The following is a 16,346-nucleotide window of genomic DNA, read 5'->3' as shown; positions in this document are numbered from 1 at the left end:
GTACTTTACTGATTCTTTAGCAGTTAAATGCAGCCATCAAAGGGCATGCTTCTAAAGTAAGCATCATGGTAGCAAGGCTCCGGAGCTACTGTTCTTTTGTGGCTCTAGAACCACAAGAAAATCTTCCAAATGGGCCATCTACCTCCATGTCGATATTTGCTACTAAATTTTCATGAACTAACTTTTAAACAAGCGCTGTGAGTCCTTGCTGAGGCAGCTTTTTATATGTTTTATATTCTGTAAACATGTCCATAGTTGGTTCAGATACTTGGACACACACAAAAAAACCTTCCATAATTTTCAGTGAAGGAGTATTCACCTAAGCCAGTCGGAGGGCAGTACCATAGGGCTTGTCCACTACAAATTGCAAAAAGAGCCAAGTGCCTTGGAAAGCGAGTGATGAGAAGGGAGCAGATAAAACGAAAATGATTTTCCAAAGAGTGCTGCCAGGAGCTGTGGAACCAGGTTGTTCCGTTACTAGAAGAGGGGAGCTGGTGCGAGTCCAGTCAGCCAGCACATACTTCAAACCTAGCCTCTGGAGGAAGCTGACACGGGCACATCAGAGGTCGAATGTGTAAGATGGGGGAACGTGCGAGTCAGACCTTCCTGTAGCTGAGGAAGGAGAGAGTGTGTCACTGACCACAGTACCTGGAAGGACAGGTCAAAGACCTGAGCTTCAGTCTCTCGTGGTAGGAAAGATATGGTCCAGGTCAGTTTGCAACAGCCAGGGCATGAGAGGGAAACCTGTCCACATCATAGAGAATGGGAAGTGGGAACCAGCCTCTGACTTCCAAGGCCTGCTCTTGGTATCTGCTTTTCCCTGGGTAGAACCCATATCCTAAGGGTTTTGCAGCCTTCCAAAATAATGCCACCAGATGGGGACCAAGCACTCGACATAGCCTGAGAGGGATTTCTCAGACCTAAGCCATGACACATTGTTTTCCTGATTTGCGAGCCTTAGTTTTGCAAGAGTGCCTTGTTTTCTGTGCCCTGAAGACATGAGCTCTTCCATCTCTGTCCTGTTTGGCCTCCCCAGCCCCAGTTCCTGGCTGCTAGCCTGTAGGACATGCTGAATAAGAAGCCAGACATTTGTTTGGGGTTTTGTTCTCATCTTGAAAATGCACGACAGTTTCTGGGAGAGCTGTGTGCCCCATAAAAGGAACGAAACGGTACACCGGGGAAGAAATTGGCGGCCAGGGGCTGGCAGATATAAATCTGTCTTTACTTCTGTGGGCCAGGCCATCAGCAACCATTGTTTCCATTCGTGGAGATGAGGGGCTGCTTAGCAACATCTCTTCAGGGTACCACCTTGCAGAGATGAGCCTGCCACAGAGCTCAGAGGAAGTTCGGCTATTTGTTTCTGAGCAGAAAAAAAGTAAAGTGAGAGTTTGCTTCTATGCAGAATATCATTGCTGACTCAAGAGGACCAAATGCAATCACTAGGAGGGTATGGGAGGAGAGACAGCATGCAGCCAGCACTATATATTTTCCAGCTGGAGAAAGGGGCTTCTAAACACTTGGTACCCAGTGAGTGGGAGTCAGCAAAAGTGTCTACAGCATTCAGCCTTTCTGTGCCTCCCAAGTCCTGCAGGGCTCACAACATCTTTCCTACTGCGGCTTCCCATCAGATAGACCAGGTCAGCAGTTCCCAATCCTCCTAACTGCCACCCTTTAATACAGTTCCTCATGGTGTGGTGACCCCCAGCCATGAAATCATTCTTGTTGCTGCCTCATAACTGTAATGTTGCCGCTGTTATGAATCGTCATGGAGACATCTGATATGCAGGATTTCTGAAATCCCGTGAAAGGTTCTGTTGACCTCAAAGGGGTCGCTACCCACGGTTGAGAACCATTGGCCTATGTGGCTTGCAATGGCCTCTGTCCTTACCATGTGTCTTTCCTGCTGGACTGAGACACAGACGAAGAGAGAAAGAAGAGCCCATAACAGACCTTCACTAAGAAAGAGCTGGCAGCCCCAGCAGCACTCAGGAGACTGAGGCAGGAGGATTACAAGTTTGAGATCTTATGCCAACACAGGGTGAGGGCTGTTAATCATCTTTAACCAGTTCCAAAACTGATTTTAAACTTGGATGCTGGGGCCTGAACCATGCGGTTTAAATGGAGCCTGAGTCGTATGGCTTAGATGGAGCCCGGAACCATAATGGCCCTTCACCAGGTTTGGTGGAAGGAGACATCAGAGAGGTACCGGGGCCCCACAGATGCTGGCCTTCTACCCAAGTATAAGTTATCCGTAGCCATTCAGACATATTCAGAGACTGAGCGATGACTAGGATGCATTGGTGTGCACCAGCAGTGTATTGGGTTTCTAGGCGTTTCCCCAAACTCCTATAGAGCAGCAATACTATGTATAGTGACTAGGTTTGCCTTGGCCTCTGATGACACCCGTAAGAGTGGCTGGGTCCTGGGAGGGATGGGGGAGGTTAGTGATAAGATGGTTCCATGACTACTGAGTGTGCAGACCTCTAGTCCAGTAGCCACCAAATGTCACAGGCAGGCCAGGCTATAGGTCAACACAGCTTGTCTGTATCTAAACCAGAAACCATCCTATGAGTTGTCTACTGTCCTTCAAAGACATCTCAGTCGGAAGACGTAAAGAAACAGGAAGAAGGAGGGAGGGGACAGGGAGCCTCGAGACCACTGGGAGAACAAAAAGCCAGGATTACATGCTGTGACCTCTCTAGAGAAAGGAGGGCTGAGTTTGCCCTGCCCCCCCTCCCCCGTCCACCCTGACACCTTCTGGAACACAATGCTCTGGTTCCTTGAGTGGCATCATCCCAAGTGTTCCTTACCCTCACCACCCCAGGAACCAGTCCAGTCCTCAGGACAATTCCACCAGAAAATAGAGTCCTCTGTGAGCCTTGGGATGCTTTGTCACAGCTAGTTGGGAAGGGACAAAGAAAACTGAAGAAGGTCTTGGGGATGGGGGTCTCCCTGTGGCCTGGACTGTTAAGTCACCCTCCAGCATGTACACCACGTACGTCCTCTGACCTCCCTGATCCTCTGGTCTCCCTGGGTCGTCTACTGTGTGATCTCAGGGGCACTGCTGGCACAGACTTCAAAGGAGCATGCCTTTCATGTACCTAGGGTGTTTTGGGGTTGCTAATGAGCAAAGGAAAATTGTCCATTCAGGGAAAGACCTAAGCATATGTGCAGAGGTCAGGCAGGCTCACCCAGCCTGGACATTTATGGTATGTGAGGGGAGCTGCAGTTCCTGGCAGTGGCTTCCTCCCTGGGTGGAGATTTGGGTGAAAGGAAGCGCTGAATCATGACAAGGTCAAGGTCAGGAAGGGAACAGGCGAGACCTACAGCTGGACCTGCTCGTTGAAGGGACAGTGACGTCGCTGCCTAAAAGGCAGAACCCAGTGCAGAGTCTGGGTCCAAGCCACAGACTCACAGTAGTTAGGAGAGTCCCTCAGACACAGTCACACTGAACTCTCCTCCTCCACACCTCCTCCCCTAAGAGCACTGTGTCCTCTGCACTTTGTGACATGGTATCACCACAGTCCACAAGTCTCTGTGCTGGCTTCTTGGCCAGAAAGTGGCAGGACAACCCAAGCCCACAGAACGCCACCTTGGATAAACAAGCCATACCCAGCATGCCGACGGAACCGGACACGTGACCGACATCAGAACAGCAGAGGTTCACCCAGACGGCACAGGCACGTCACCCTGTCCCCTGTGCTAGTGTCTGTCTGCCTCTGCAGCCTTCCCGGATGCTTGTTCTGTGTGGCTGAGTGTCTGGTTCAGGTGGACCCGTGAATGTTGCTCCTGGGACAATGCCAGGGACCTGTGTGCTTTTGGCTCCCTGGCTCCCAGACCTCTCGGAATGTTCGGGAGAAGACATTGGGGACGGGGTAACACTGGTGGCGTTTTCCGGTGGGAAAGCAAGAGTTCCTGGTTTTGAAGGGATGGCACGGCACTTGTCTGGCAGGCTCAAGACCCTGGGTTTGAAATCCACCAAACCAAACTGCTCTGTGAGAGCCCATCCCCTCCCTCCCAGGCTGAAGGTGTTTGAAGTTTATCAGTTTCCTCTTGCTCCTAGATCTGCCGTGCTGCCAGGGGTGACATTTCCTGGCTTTTGTGGGACTGTGGTGCAGTCTGTGTTTTGAAAGGACAGGAACATAATAAAAACGGATATGAAAGAAGGGACAGATGACATCACTCAGAATATCTGAGGAAGTCCACTCTTGGATGTTTATAGACCCAGCACGTTAGTTGTTTGTGTTTGATAAGGGTGCTTTGGATACATCCAGGGAACTGCTCAGTAGTCATGAGTTTTTAACTTGGGCTCATGGTAATACATAGAAAATAGGGGTGTTGGCTTGGGTCCCCAAAAACCCTGACTTATTAGTTGACCTTAGGGACAAGGTTCAGCAGTTAAGCCACACAAACCATGCTTGAGCCAGATCTCCATTAGCTATCTGCAGACTTGTGAGTGTTATATGCAGGCCACTGGATGAAAAATTAACACCCTTGTCCCGTCCGTCTCCAGAAACAGTAAGCTCTCTGGATGACCAAAATGTCACCTGCTCTGAGCTCTGGGCAAGTAATGGCCTGGCCTTGCCCCTCGGTGGGTGGGAATTAACAAAGATCAAGGCTTGAACATGGAGGCCTCCTGCCTCAGCCAGTCCTGCCCAGACACTCTCTTGGGTTCTTCCCCTTTCGAGCTCATAGCAGGATGATAGGTTCTATGTGTCTGGAAAATGACGAGACTGGAGGACAGGGTGTTTCTTGCGGAGCTTTGGGGCTGACGTACCTTCCTGTAAATGTGGCCTGATTCACAGCAGGCTATATTCCTTGCTGGGAGATGGACCACCTGGCCACCCCAGGCAGGGCAAAGACACCAGGCATCTGTATGCAAGGCGCCCCTTTGAGGATGCAAAGCTGGAAACGTCACGTGTGTTCATTCGTGTGCCAGTTCAGGGGAGCAGACAGAAATAGCTCCTGGAGTTTCACGGCCCTAGCGCAGACCTTCTCAACACGGGCTCCTTCCTGAAACTGTGCATTTGAACTCTGATCAAGCCCCGTCAGTAGGTTCAGCAGACAAAGCCTGGTCTAAGCCAACCCAGGGACAACTTGGTGTATAGGATAACACTGGGTTCTAAGGATACAGCCAATGAGAATTAAACTAAGCCAAGCCCTCCACATAGAGGTGAGGGGACAAAGAGAATGGGAATCAAAGGTGACTGTTGCAGGGTGCCTAGGGAGATGGCTGAGTGGTGATAAGTCCCTGTGATCCCAGTGCTGGGAAAGGGGAGACAGGAAAATCCTTGGTGTCCTCCCCAGTCAGTCTAGCAGAATTGGTAAGCTCCAGTGTCAGGGAGAGACCCTGTCTTTTTTTTTTAAATCATTTTATTTGCATCAGTGTTTTGCCTGCATGCATATCTCATGCGAGGGTGTCAGACATGGGAGTCACACAATTGTGAGCTGCCATCTGGGTGCTGGGAACTGAACCTGGGTCCTCTGGAACATCAGTCAGTGCTCTTAACCACTGAGCCATCTCTCCAGACCCTAGAGACCCTGTCTTAAAATTTGAAGTAGAAAGTGATTGAGAAAGACACCAACATCAATCTCTGGGCACTTGTACATACACGCATGTGTACCTGCATATACATGTACACACCAACGCTTAGTGGCGTGTCTGCATGGACGATTCACATAACAGTGCTAGCACGCTACACACACTGGACATGTCTGATGGGCACTCTCGCCCTGACCAACAGACCCTCCCTCCTACAGTTCAGAGAAGACTATCCACAGGCCTTCCAGCTTAATGAGCAGACTGCTGGAATATGAGGTCACAACAAAGGAATCCTGAGTCATTACTCATGTGTGAAGTCATATACATGCCCTTCCAAACACCACCAGGGCTGATGACCTTGGCCAAGCAGACACAGGAGAAAAGGCAGAAACTACATCACAGAAGCCAGACAAGCTACGCTGCTGGTATCAGAGCTCTACCAGCCCTGGGGCCCCTGTGACACAGACAGGGTTTGCAAGGTGAAGCTATGCATATCAAGAAATGTAGCCTGCCCAGGCAAGGCCTCTGCCATTCCTTACATGCCAATACAAACCAAGGCACTCCGTGCCTGGACCAGTCTCCAGTGCACAGAACAGAAACGTTATTGTATTGTACAAAGTGTTGCTCAGTCTCTGCCATTCTGTTCTCAGATCTTTTGCAAAACGCATGGCCAGAGGGTAGTGAACCGAGCTCATCCGTTAGGCATATTCTCGGAGAGAAAGCAACTTCAAGGATGAAGCCACTTTCTTTTATGAGCTATGTTAAGTATTCGCTTCAGACCTATATGCCAACACCAACATGCACATTTTTATTCCTGGCCAGAGAACACTAAGAACTGACGTGCCATATAAATAATTCGAATTTAGTGTAGGTAGGCTGTGAGGTAACGCCTTATTAAGTGGTGTCTTGGTAGACTGTGTCTCTCCGGCTGAACAGCGCATATACAGGAGAACATAAATATTCAAGAATATCGATTCCGGATCTAACGTGTGACACTACTGAGACACCTTCTCCCTGTAATTACATCTCTAGCCTCCGGGATGAAGGCTGACTCATCTCAACACTGAGACACAACAATACGCCTCGGGCGGGCTACAGCTTGACCATAGTCAACAGCCCGCATAAGGGATCTTCAATGGGGGCCGGTTTCCTTCTCAACGCCTACCCAGCAAGTGCGAGAAAGCATGAGTTGTTGCGTGGTGTCTTCTGTTTGGTCTAGCTCCCGTGAGGGCAGACTCCTGGGAGCTGAAGGAGGAGGTCACACCCAGGAGCACACAGCAAATCTGCGTATGGCATCCAGTCCCGAGGTCCTTTCTCTTGCCTCTGCCAGGACAGCCGCCCCGAGAGGCGCTTGCTGCTGGCTCTTCCCAGGTGCTGGGTCTCCTGTGCGCACACCACCACCTTCCACACACACACACACACACACACACACACACACACACACACCTTCTCTCACGCCGTGCCTGTGCTTTTCTTGACAAAGCGCTATTTTTAGCTTGTTGGGAGGTTACCATGTCTTTTAAGCTCTGCTATTACTCCAATTGGGTTGATTTTATTAGAGCCCAGAGTCAGAACGGCAGAGCACGCGCTGCCCAGCACTTTTTCCCGTGTGCCTCGCTAGTCTTGCTGTGTGCAGCAGCCCGTGAGTAGCTTTCAGACGCAGTCGTGTGGTGCGTTGTAGCAGAAGTCCCTGTGCCTGAAACGGACACTGTCAGGATGGGTGGTGAAGCCAGTGTGGTCCGATTCCCTTTTCCCCCAGAAGGAGTGGCTGTTCCAACTGAGCCTTGACTGCGCGTGAGTGCAGAGGACATTCCAGGCTGGGGAATGGAACAGTGTGTTCACGTTCTTCGGGAAGATGCAAAGTGAGGGGTGTTCATGCGAGGTGCCTTTAAAATCCTTGACATTCCATCATCGTGGGAAAACATGTTATGAAGTGTTCAGTTGTGTCTGGAAAAAGGGGAAGGAGACTTTGAGAGAGGAGACGTTGCAGAGCGGACGTGGTGGGTAAGAGGAGAGGCAAGGGCGTGGTCCCGAGGCCGGCAAGAGTGGAGGAGTCTGAGGGGGTAAACATGGAGCAGGCTTTGTCTTGTGAGCGGCGTGTGAGGTGACGCCAAACTAAAGGACTCTTACCAGAGTACCTACCAGCAAGGCGCGGCAGTTGGGACAATGTGAAGGGCAACAGTCTAAGAGATGGCGGGGACAGAAGGAGGTGGTTTCCAAAAATTGGCCCATTGATAGACCCAACAACAGCAACAACAAAACCTCTGGAAATCGGTGAAATGGCTTCAAATAGGAGTGATTTGTATCTGATCCTGTCATTTTCACTGTGTGTGCATACAACAGTGCCCCCGGGGACGGCCAGTGTGTGGGGGAGACCTCAGAATAATACCAGCTATGTGACAACATCAGCAAGAGGGGCCTTAAAACCAGTGCTTTGGGCCCCCCAGTGCTCTGAGGGACAGCAGCAGGAACTCTGTGCCTGCCTGACTATGCTCCTGGAAGAGCGGGTTTCCCCGGGAGGGGCTGAAAGGAAGGTACAGTGTGACTTGCTTCCAGCAGGACCAAAGGACACATTCTTGTTTGATGAGACTTTTGAGCTCCTCAGCTCTTGGAAGCAGGTAAACAAGACCCCACCCCGGTCCCATCCCCTAGCTCAGATTGGAGTTTGGCCATAGATTCACATATACACCCAAACTTCAATGAAAGTAAACCTTTAGTTGCCTTAGCAATTGACCATGTTGCCATAGTGATTATCAGGGGCAGGTAACAGGATGGATTTTAGGAAGTCAGGAGGAATTAGAAACGTAAGGATAGGCTGGGGAGATGATTCAGCAGCTAAGAGCACTTGGCTGCTCTAGCAAAGGACCTTGGTTCTGTTCCCATGACCCACATTGTGCAGCCCACAACCACTTGTCCCTTCAGGACCAGGAGATCTGACAGCCCTGACCTCTGTAGACATCTACGGTTGCATGCACTCACACAAACACACATACGCATCATTTAAAAAAAAAAAGAGATAAATACCCAGTGCCAGGCATGACAGAGCACACCTTTAATCCCTGCACTCGGGAGGCAGAGGCAGGCACATATCTGTGAGTTCCAGGCCAGCCTTGCCTACATAAGTGCCAGACCAGCTAAAGTTACATAGTGAGACCCTGTCTCAAAACAGAAACCAAAAAAACAAGAAAATAAACAAAACAAGACGTCCATGGACAACGGCATTCAGACTTTGGATGCCATGATGGGCTAGGAGAGAAGGCTCATCAGTTAAGAGTGTATACTGTTCTGGTAGAAGACCTGAGTTTAGTTCCCAACACCCATCCGTGTTAGGCGGTTCACAACCACCCACCACTCCAGCTCCAGAGAATCCTCTGACCACCATGGACTCCTGCACTCATGTACACACACTCCCATACATACACTCCTGAATACATGGTAACTGAAGATAACAAAAATCAGCTCTTCAGGAAGAAGATACCAGGTGCTATGGGAATAAATTCAGGGATCTCACACTGCAGTCGGAATGTCCCTCTGTGCCAGCTGCCACCTCCATTTCCAGCGCTTGCCCTGGCTCTGTGCTGGCTCTTTGGCCTGTTCCACCCTAGCTGGCCACACCTGTTTGGTCACCAACTTTGCCTCCTAACTCCTCCCCGTGGCCTCTCCCCAGGTCGGCTGCCTGGCTCTGCTGCCTACACCCTAACCTTCTAGAGGAGATGACCCTAGATGGAGGTTCTCCCAACCCCTCACCTGGCACCCAATGAAGCCACATAGCCAAGGAGCCTCAGCTCATCCTTGTGTCCCAGTGCTCTCGGAAGCCAGGGGAGGAGTGCTTCTGGGCAGAAGGCTAGGGGCGCCACGGGCTTCTCCCTGCCCACAGCAGCAGGCAGTGCACCTTCCTCCATGTTGGAGAGGAGGCACACTCCATAAGGGAAACATGTAAACAGGAAGCAGGCCAAGGCAGGAAGGAGCGTTGCGACAGGAAATGCCAAGTTCCCCTCTCCTCGCTCTGCCCGAGGCCCACTTGTCTCCACCTGCCGTCCCAGCCCACACACACCTCACATCATCCCTAGCCTCGGGCCAGGTGTTTTCTGAGGCAGTGTCTGGCTCACACGTCCTTGGCTGGAGCTCAGCCCTCATTCCTGCGTCTGCAACCCCAGACCCGTAAGCTAGGCCGTCTGTCTGATGTTAATGACCCTGGACTTGGACAGCGTCTCCGAGAAGCCTTCAGTCAGTCCTCAGCTCCTGTGGGAGGGAGAGTGACTGGCCTCAGTTTGGAGTTCAGCAATGTTAGGGCATTCTCCACCCAGACCATCCTTCAGTCTCAGCAGCTCCTGCCCAGAGTATGTGTCTGTCATTCCTTACACGCAAGTCCACCAGCCAACCAGTCTGCCATCTCGCCCTTGTTAGCCATCTAAGAATCAATGATGTGACTTGGGGAAAGTTCTGGAAGGTTCCTCTCCCATCTGTCAGCTTCCTGTTCTGGGACTCCACTCCCCATGCCCCAGCATGGCGTCTCAGGTTGCCTTATCAAAAGCAAATCAGGTTTGGAAGGCACCAGCTTGGAGTTGCCTTGGTGGCTGTGTAAGCGGGCCTTGAATTCCTGACCCTCCCGCCTCTACCTCCCAGGATGCATGTTGTTCCCCAGGACTCAGATGAGGCATGCAAATGTGTTGCCATGGGGACGAGAATGAGGACAGGTGTGCTCCTCCTGGGCCAACACGGGTACACCCCTGCAGCTGTGACTGTCATCCTGGAAACCCTGTAGCTCTCCATCTTCCTGCCTCTCTTGGTCCTCAGAACAGCCTGGCCTCTCCCTTCCCCGTGAGACTTCCCATCCGTGAACACGCAAGGCAACAGTGACCACGCCACCCTGGAATTACTTGGTGCCAGGTGGCAGGCCATCCTTCCAGGTTATCGGTCCCCTGGGCGAGCAGGGAGAGCGCCTCTGCCAGTCCTCTGCCTTCCTCCCTTGGCTGGCTGTGGCCTGAGGATGCTCTGAGTGCCTGCACTCGACTGAGCTGGTGTCAAACAAAGGCGGTGAGCCGCCTGGACCTCCAGGCCGCCCTCTGTGTGTGCTGCTGAGACTTGCGTTTCCTTTCCATATACCTTGTCTTGCTAATACCATGTCGGAATTATTTCCTTAATTTCTAAAGCTGCATGTGCGGAAATGGCTTATACTTCCTGTTTTGATAAACTAATAGAACTTTACTGGGAACCTTGTTCCCAAGTTGGCTCTCTCCCCTGAGTTGGCCTGCTGGGGGATTAAAGAGATCTTTTAAAAACCGCCCAGCTTGACTGGACTTGTGACGAAACAAAGACTTGTATAGATTGCGTTGCCTGCGAATAGGAAACATAGTACCTTTGACAGTAAGGCTTACCGTGTGTTGCTCAGGATCAGTTATTCAAGATTCCTCTATGGAGGAAGTTGGGGTTAGATGCTGGGGGCGATCAGTGGCGAGATATCTGTAAGTTCCCTTCAAAGGGGCTCTTTTTGGCTGGAGGTGTACCGGCTTGAAAGTACTTCCTTGGACAAACTATTCTTTGTTTTAGGACAGATGAGTTTTGTTCTTGGATCTTCATATAAATTTGAGTAATCATTTTTTTTATTCTCAAGTCAGAAACAATAGCCAACTTTTCCCCCCTTCCATTTACATATGGTGGGTCAGCTTTAAATGGTCTGGATGTCTGGAGGAACCTGGGTGCATTTCCGTCGATGTATGCCCTTCCTGGACATGACTGGCCTGCACAGGTAGCTAGAGAGATTGTCTTAAGACCTCTAAATCCCCTGTGTGTTCTGTTTTTTGGTATTCAAGTTATTATTCAAAGATAACCTTCAGTGTCCTGAATGTAGGTGCTGGTGTGTCTCTGGGAGGAGCTGTGCTGGGTGACTTGCATGACACTCAGGACTGAGCACACCCTTTCCACCAGGCAAGGAGGGCAAGGAGGGGCATCTTCCTGTCTGCCTGGTGCGACACTGTCCCTGGTGAAGGCAACGTGATACTCTGTCTCGTCAGTGCCCATGAGCTGCTGGAACCGTAGCCAGAGCCAGCTCACTGTGGGACCGGATGTACTTTTAATCTCGCAGCTGCTAGCACCCGTCTCTGTCCTGCCCCGCCGCATCCCATTTATAGATGGCGGAACCAGAGAGCCAGCGGCTCGAGCCATGACTTTGGAGCCTGAGAGCAGCCTGCCTCAGGAAGCTGGAGTTGGCCTTTCCTTACAAGGCGTTACGGCTTCTGGGCTCCCAGAAGCGAATGGCTCAGAACAACTGAGCCCAGGCATCCAGAGTGGTGCGGGGGTACCTGGGATGGATATGATAAAGATGCAGGGAGTCCTAGATCTTTACAAAAGTAATGGTGTCTTGAGTCAGGAAGACTCCAAAGCGGGGAGGAAAACTCCCACGGGGGGGGGGGGGACACAAAAAGTTGAGTGAGAAATGCCGCCTGGCGCCTGACCTTTGTTCCTAGAAACACCCAGCCGTGTGCAGGGCGATCAGGGCCCTCCACCACACGCCACATAGACCCTCACTTTGCTGCCTGCTGCTGAGTGGTCCAGGTCACTTCCAAGGCCTGTGACTTCCAGCCATGCGGCTGTACTGGCTGCCGGCTCAGGGTGGGGTTAAAGTCGGCAGAGGGAAGAGCCTATTTAAGATGGAAAGGGACCGAAATCCATTTGTGCATTGATTGAAATTCCAGTCTGAGACCTGGGCTCTTAGGATTCTCCTGATTCCCACAGGGAGCAGGACTCAGGGCCAGAGGGAGGAGTGAAGAAGCATTTCCTAGGATGGAGAGCTTGGGGGTCCCTTAGCCCGGGACTCCACTGAGCCTGGAGGAGGTTCTTCCGCTCCGGCGATGGGCCCACTCACTGATGAGATCACTGTGTTAGCACTGGTACAGCCATTGGAGGGCCTGTTCCTCTATCAGCTGTTCCTCTGGGTTCCTTACACACCATGTCTGTGTGCAGTTTGGACTTGGAAATGGTGTGAGAAGGGCTGTAGCCATTTTCAAGACAAGGTTTCTCTGTGTAGCCCTGGCTGTCCTGTAGACCAGCCTCGCCTGCCTGCCTGCCTGCCTGCCTGCCCGCCTGCCTCTGCCTCCTGAGTGCTGGGATTAAAGGCGTGTGCCACCACCGCCCGGCAGCTGTGGCCATTCTTATCTGTGTCCCTGACTGGCTCCAGATCCACACTCCACACTTAGGGTGTCAGGGATAGTGGGAGGGCAGCTGTCATTTAGAGGTGACCTATTTGGATGGCAATCCCTGTCTGTCACCTGTTGTCCCTCTTCCCACGGCACCTATGAAGCTATCTCCAGTTCCCTCCCCCTCAGCCTTAGCTGGCATCTTCACCATGTGCTACCTGGCTTTCGGAGGGCTATGGAGCTCTACTCTCCTCCTGGCTGCCCACAGAGTCTGCTCCCGGGAACCGTTTGCAGGAATTATCCCCCCTTACGACTCCCATGGTCACAGCCAGCCTCCTGCATGTCCTTTATTGAAGCTGCGCGCAGCTGTGTCTCATGGCTCCAGAGTTTTGGCATTACTTCCACGTCACGGGGGCTCCACAATACAGCACATGCCCAGAGCTGACGATGAGTGGACATTAGTGTCCCCTCCCCTCCTCTGACATCCACGTCCAGTCTTCTGCCTTTGACCAGCACACTAGATGGGGTTCCGTGTCCAGGACGGCAGGTGATGGGATGACTAGTGTGACTTCTTCAGGAAGGAGTGGATGATTGACATCTCTAGTCCTTGTTGAGTTTGGAAGAGAGGCTCGCAGACAGATTCTGGTAAGGCAGTCAGTCTCCCTAGGGTGAGCACATGAGCATGTCTGGGTGGTCCTTGTTCCTGGATCAGTCTCCAGCTACCCTCTTCCTCAAAACATGTACCAGAATTTAAATGATGTGGATCTAGGCATCCACTTGTTTATTTAAGCAGTCTCTTCTACTTACCCACACATGAAGGCAGGGACTATGTCCAATGTGTCTCCCCCTTACACCAGAGCCCAGCACGGTACGTAGTTCAAAGTAAGTGGTTGGTGAAGGATGAGAGAATGGGTGGTCTGTGTGAGTGAGCAACTCGGGGAGCGAGGGTGCATAAGTGTGAGTGAGGAATAAGTGTGAATGGGTTTGTGATTGCATATGAGTGTGCATGAGCGTGCAAGTATGTGAGTCCATGAGTGGGTGAGTGAGTGAGTGAGTGAGTAAGTGAGTGGGTGAGTGAGTGACCTTGTCAAGGGAAAGATGATGATTGGTTCCAGTCACTCTTGCAGCATCCAAACAATTTGCAAGATACTCTCTCACTGAACAGCCAGGCCACAACACAGGCTCCTTACTGGTCCTGGAATCTCAAAAGAGGGACAACTTCAGAGTAGACATAAACACATGAGGTTGGTGTCTCAGGGATGGAGGTCTTGTGACCATTTTTGTGTGACTACCACCCTGAGTCATTATCACCCTGGGATTGAGAATGTCCACTAAGCAGTCTGCCTGGCTCACCTGAATGGAAATGTGCCGTCCACAGCACATGGTGAGCTTTGTGGTGATATCTTTCTTGCACAAATAAAGCCTGTCTGGGGGGTCAGAGGACGGAGCTTGCCATTAGCTAACCATAGAGGTCTGGAGGGCTGTACAGACAGACAGGAAAATGAACCAGGATAATCTGAAGGACTGGACCACCTTGTCTTGTCAAGGTTTAGATATCACCACAAGCATAGTATGGGAACCCCACCCTAGGGACTTCATCTTAGCCGCTAATTGGCCTGGCGCTCCTGGGACCCTCATTTTAACCCGTGATTTTGTAAAATGGGAAATGTAAAGTGCTTGAAGAGGACTATAATATATGGGGAAACTCACTCTTGTGAAGATGACGATGAAGTCCAGGATGGTCTCCATACCTGAGGCAGCGAGCAGGCTCCCAGGATGGTCAAATGGGAAGAACCCACCATTTCTATAAAGTACTCAAGAATTAGGGTCTCCATTTGACCTTGAATAGTACTGAGCAGTGGAGTGGTGGGCTGTGTGAGCCTTCAGCAGTCCTTCTGAGGTAAGGGGGTGATCCAGGCACAGAGCCCACACAGAAGCTCCCCCCTTTTCTCATCCACAGTTTCAGGAAGGCATTCAGATCTTGGGAATGTTCCAGAACCTCACTTCCTGTTGGGAGAACACAGTGATTTGGTCCAGAGACACGTCCAGTCTCTAAGAGTCTGTCTGAGACACATGCCCTGCTCTAGTGTGTCAATATTTCTGGTTGTCCTAGAGACCCGACACTCCACTTGCTGTCTGGAGGGCTCTTGTGTATGCTGGAATTCGCAAGAGAACCCTGAAGGATAGGTGAGGTACTGGAAAGGCCTGGGAAACTGGTCTGGTGTCTAAGGGGCCGTCTCCCAGTACTGTGTTTGATTCTCACCTCATGAACCCCAGCTGGTTTTGCCTGTTTTTAAGTCAGGCAGGGACCTCCCCCCAACCTTCAGACTAGACAGCCTGTTGGATCCATTTGAGACCTTTAAAACCATTTCATGGATTTATGGATAGGGATTTGTCAAGTGGCTCTAAAGTCAAAATTAAAGATCATGTGAAGCACCAGATGGATATACGAACACAGGTTCTTCCCTGTTAGACCAACGACTTCCCAACGCTTTGCAAACAACTGCTGTGTGAGTTACCGGGAAATGCAAGGCATCTGTCTATAGGGCAGTAGTCACATATGCATGTGGTGACCCATTCAGACTCGTGCCTCAGTACCCAGGGCCTTCTAGGAAACCCACAGTTCAGTGTGCATCTTGTTTCTAGAAATTCCACCTTCAAAACCTAGACTTGATGAGCAACAGTGCAGATGTGCATTGAAGACACACACACACACACCACACACACACCACACACACACACACCACACATGGGTAAAAGCATAGATTCACATTTTAGAGGCATAAAAGAATTTTATATATGTTTACTTTTACACCATGGACCTCCTGTTGTTTTTATCACCTCAAAAAGAGCTCTGGGGGAGTTGCTTCTTAAACGATTTAAGAATGTTGGGCTTTTTGAAACTCATCAGACAGTAGACTAGGTAGAGAATTATTATCAGGGCTCCAACTGCGGTCCTGTGGAGTTAGACCTCTGCTAGACAATGCTCAGCCAACAAGAAAACTTTTATGTCTGTACAAAAAGAGCCTGAGGGCTTGCAGATTCCCCAAGGTGAACTGTGGCCAGAGGGTGCTGAGTCAGATGTCTATGGCGGCCTGCACACCCAGTGCAGCATGTACGTGAAACCTGGGCTCCGCAAGACATGTGAGGTCCGTGGCAGTACCACCGGCATCTCCCCGGGGACACATACAAAGATGGGAGCAGGAAGGGCGGGCTTGTGTGCTGAGACCTTCTGCTGAGTCTTTGAGACTTAACCCAGAGGGAAAACTCTGCGGCGGGGCTGGTGAGATGACTCATCAGGTAAGGGCACTTGCTGAGTCCAGTCCCTGGATCCACACGCTAGAAGGAGAGGGTCAGCTCCCACAAGCTGCCTGCTGGCCTCCCGTCTGCACTGACCCAACGCACAGGGACACAAAAGATCCAAGTGCATCAAAGAGTCTTAATTCTATGACTAAAACCTTTTGACATTAGAGACGTACTATCCTCTGATGGGCTCGTTTGCATAAAGTTTGGCTGAGTGAATGACAGACGCTAACCGTGTCTACTGTATACAATTACAGGGTCCCTTGGGTGTAACTGCCAGCATCTGGGCTCTGTGGGTTGGAACAGAGTCTTTTGGGTTGACCTCTGTCCTGCTCCAGCATGGGGATGGGCTGCCCTAGCCCATC

The 16,346-nt window shown here is 51.1% G+C and overlaps 1 protein-coding gene and 1 long non-coding RNA gene across 2 annotated transcripts in view; one reads left to right on the top strand and one right to left on the bottom strand.

Moving 5' to 3' along the window:
- The window catches only part of Col4a2 (collagen type IV alpha 2 chain), a 137,454-nt gene that overhangs the window by 24,287 nt on the left and 96,821 nt on the right, over nucleotides 1–16,346 (top strand).
- Nucleotides 6,328–9,452, bottom strand: LOC121135170. The gene is made up of 2 exons (XR_005872379.1): nucleotides 9,290–9,452; nucleotides 6,328–7,489 (listed from the first exon to the last, which is right to left on the bottom strand). It is a non-coding gene; the product is annotated as an uncharacterized LOC121135170 (long non-coding RNA).

Source organism: Mesocricetus auratus, unplaced genomic scaffold (genome assembly GCF_017639785.1).
Source record: "Mesocricetus auratus isolate SY011 unplaced genomic scaffold, BCM_Maur_2.0 Super-Scaffold_100031, whole genome shotgun sequence".
Lineage (NCBI taxonomy): Eukaryota > Metazoa > Chordata > Mammalia > Rodentia > Cricetidae > Mesocricetus > Mesocricetus auratus.
Note: the sequence above shows the minus strand (reverse complement) of the source record. Positions and strands in the feature narration are given on the sequence as shown.